The sequence below is a fragment of the Nomascus leucogenys genome, unplaced genomic scaffold (genome assembly GCF_006542625.1).
Source record: "Nomascus leucogenys isolate Asia unplaced genomic scaffold, Asia_NLE_v1 001808F_23821_qpd_obj, whole genome shotgun sequence".
Taxonomy (NCBI): Eukaryota; Metazoa; Chordata; class Mammalia; order Primates; family Hylobatidae; genus Nomascus; species Nomascus leucogenys.
The window spans coordinates 20,563-23,884 of NW_022097864.1; the positions used below are offsets into that span (position 1 = coordinate 20,563).

At 40.5% G+C, this 3,322-nt stretch overlaps 1 pseudogene; it reads right to left on the reverse strand.

Moving 5' to 3' along the window:
• Window positions 1-2,082: 2,082 nt before the first annotated feature.
• Window positions 2,083-3,083, reverse strand: LOC100593299 (annotated as a pseudogene).
• Between the last annotated feature and the right edge of the window lie 239 nt (window positions 3,084-3,322).

Sequence of the window (3,322 nt, forward strand, 5' to 3'; positions counted from 1 at the left end):
AGATAGCCTTTTCTCAAAGGTGGTTGCCCAGCCTCCTGAGTAGCTGGGACTATAGGTGCCTGGCACCATGATGGCTATTTTTATTTTATTTTATTTTTATTATTATTATTGAAATGGAGTCTTGCTCTGTCGCCCAGGCTGGAGTGCTGTGGCGCAATCTCACCTCACTGCAACCTCCACCTCCCGGGTTCAACTGATTCTCTTGCCTCAACCTCCAGAGTAGCTGGGATTACAGGCGCCTGCCACCACACCTAGCTATTTTTTCTATTTTTAGTAGAGATGGGGTTTCACCACGTTGGCCTTGGCCTCCCAAAGTGCTGGGATTACAGGCATGAGCCACTGCACCCAGCCTTATTATTACATTATAACTATATAAATATTATATTTTAATTATATTAAATGTTATGTTAATATTGCATTGTATTTGTCATATTTATATATAATATAAATATTATATTTAACAATATAAAATATATATTATGTATTTTATTATAATAAAGAGGATTGCTTGAGCCCAAAAGTTGGAGGCTGCAATGAGCTGCAAGCACATGTCACTGCACTGCAGCACGGGTGAGAGTGAGACCTGTCTGTAACAGCAAAAAAAAAATTTTATAGCTCCCCTCTATATCAGACGGGGGTTTGTGGACTGGAGTTTTGTTAATTTATTTACCTACACTTTATTTTACCATATATAAAAGTGCTTAGAACAGTGAATGCCTAGTGCATGTAAATACTATCAACTCTTATTATTATTCCCCTCCTCTACCTAGTAGAATTCTTTCAGTTTTGCCCTTGGCAATCGCGTTCCCAAACAGTGTCCCTCAATTGCTGTTCCAACTGAGGCACTCCGAGGGATAGCTTGTTTTTGTGTTTTGGGTAGAAGTGGGGAGAGGGGAGAAGCCTGTTTGGTCTGATACAGGAAATCCCGCCTGAATGCTGCCATCTAATGGTCACATTAAAAAATTAGATGCGCCCTAACAAACTAATCCAGTGCTTTCCCTCAGCAAAGAGCATTTTTTTTTTAATACTTGAAGACTATATTTTACTACCAATTTAATTTTTCTTTCTTCAGCAAAATCTGTTCATGAACCAAGTTCTCATGGAACTTAAGATTTTGTTTGATTCTTTCCAGGACCAGGAATTCCAAAATTATGGGGAAAAAAATGGAAAAAAAAAAAAATCGCATGACAATGGACACTAAGTTCATAAAGAACTTCTTTTTAAAATGAGATATTATGGAAGAAATACCATGAAAAGAATAATCCTATGAGAACTGTTTTTAAGGACAGTAAATTTGAGCCTTGGGTCTTCATAAAGGTACTACAGTTTTTATAGAAAACTATGAATATACAAGACCCCGGGGGAAAAAAAGTCGGAATACATAATATTTAACATTCTGTATGACTAAGAATCTTTTGAGGGGAGCGGGAAAAGGACAGCCAACTGAATCTTTAAGAATACAGAAACTATGAAAAATTCCTGGGTCAAAGGGTGCTCCAAGCAAAACCACACTTTGTGGGGAAAAAAAAAAAAACACAAGAAACTTCAGGTATTTTTTTTTAAAGGAAAGAAAAAAGTACTGAATAATTGCAGTCCCTTCCAAAAAGGAAATCTTAAGTTAAGGGGAAAAGATTTGAATAGCGTAAACGAGTCTGGCTCAGAAAGAAAACTGAACAACATATCCAAGATCTGTCCCTAAAAGTAATGCCAGTACATCTTTATTTTTATTTTTATTTTTATTTTTTTTGAGACGGAGTCTCACTCTGTCACCCAGGCTGGAGTGCAGTGGCACGATCTCAGCTCACTGCAAGCTCCACCTCCTGTGTTCACGCCATTCTCCTGCCTCAGCCTCCCGAGTAGCTGGGACTACAGGCGCCTGCCAATGTGCCTGGCTAATTTTTTGTATTTTTAGTAGAGACGGGGTTTCACCGTGGTCTCGATCTCTTGACCTTGTGATCCGCCCGCCTCGGCCTCCCAAAGTGCTGGGATTACAGGCGTGAGCCACCGTGCCTGGCTGGTACATCTTTAATATTAAAGAAATGGGCTATAAAGAAGTTCAGACTCAGAATGGTTTTTAAAAGCTCATTTGTGCTCCCTTGTATGTGCGTAGTAAAGTTCCATGGCTTGTTCACTTTCCAATATTTCTCACTGACCAATTCCAAAGAAAAGAGCCATTTAATACAGTGAACTGGCCACTGGCTGTTGCTATATAAGTGGTATACTGCTTCTCAGTGGCTGTATCAAGGTTCATCTGGTTTGATTCGCCTTTGCTTCGAAGTTCTTCTAAAGCTAACCTCACAGCCAGATACTTGGATAAGTGATCAACAGTGGTGTTACCAGAAGTCTTTATGTATCTTGTCTGTGCACTGTCATCTTTTTCCATAAGTGTGGGATGAGGCCTGAATATTAATTCGATTTCACTAGCGCCATCCATTACTGGATCAGTTTCCATTGCTGCATTGTTATATCAAGCTCAAGCCAGAATGGTCAGTTTTAGTTCATTTGTTACTAGGGCCTGCTTCATGATTGCTATATGTGGAGCATTACTACAGTGTGAATTGTCACCATTATCTTCTGCTCCACTACCATTTTCAATCTATTGTTTCTTGCCTCGCTGCAGTTATCTTCAGTCCTTCCTTAATGCTATGACTGAGTGCTTGCTGATTATTGTGCTTGCTGATCCTGGCTAATACTCTCTCTTGATGAGCTTCATACTCATCACGACTTGGATAAATTTTGCTGATGAATGCATCAAAGTTTGGGTCTGGCCTTGGTGATCTTTTGGAAACTAGTTTTTTTCCGACAGGTAGGACATTCTTGTTGCCACTTCTAAAGGCTATGATGATGCAGTCTGCACGGAAATGATGTAAAGACTCCTTTGTAGTCATGTGTTCTTCAACATATCCAAATAATTGGGCACATTAAATCACTGTGCAGACTTCGAGGTGAAACCACAATTTCTAAGCCATCTGTTATTGCCTTCCGTAAGAGAGTCACTGAGGTGTTCATTGTAACTCATATAAACTGAGTTCCCATGTTTTGCTTAATGGTTGAGTTCCTTTTGTCTGCACAGCCTGAGACATTGAGGCATTTTTGACATTGAAAGTAGTGGCAGCTGGGTGCGGTGGCTCACGCCTGTAATCCCAGCACTTTGGGAGGCCGAGGTGGGCGGATCATCTGAGGTCAGGAGTTTGAGACCAGCCTGACCAACATGGAGAAACCCCCTCTCTACTAAAAGTACAAAATTAGCTGGGCATGGTGGCAGATGCCTGTAATCCCATCTACACGGGAGGCTGAGGCAGGAGAATCACTTGAACCAGGG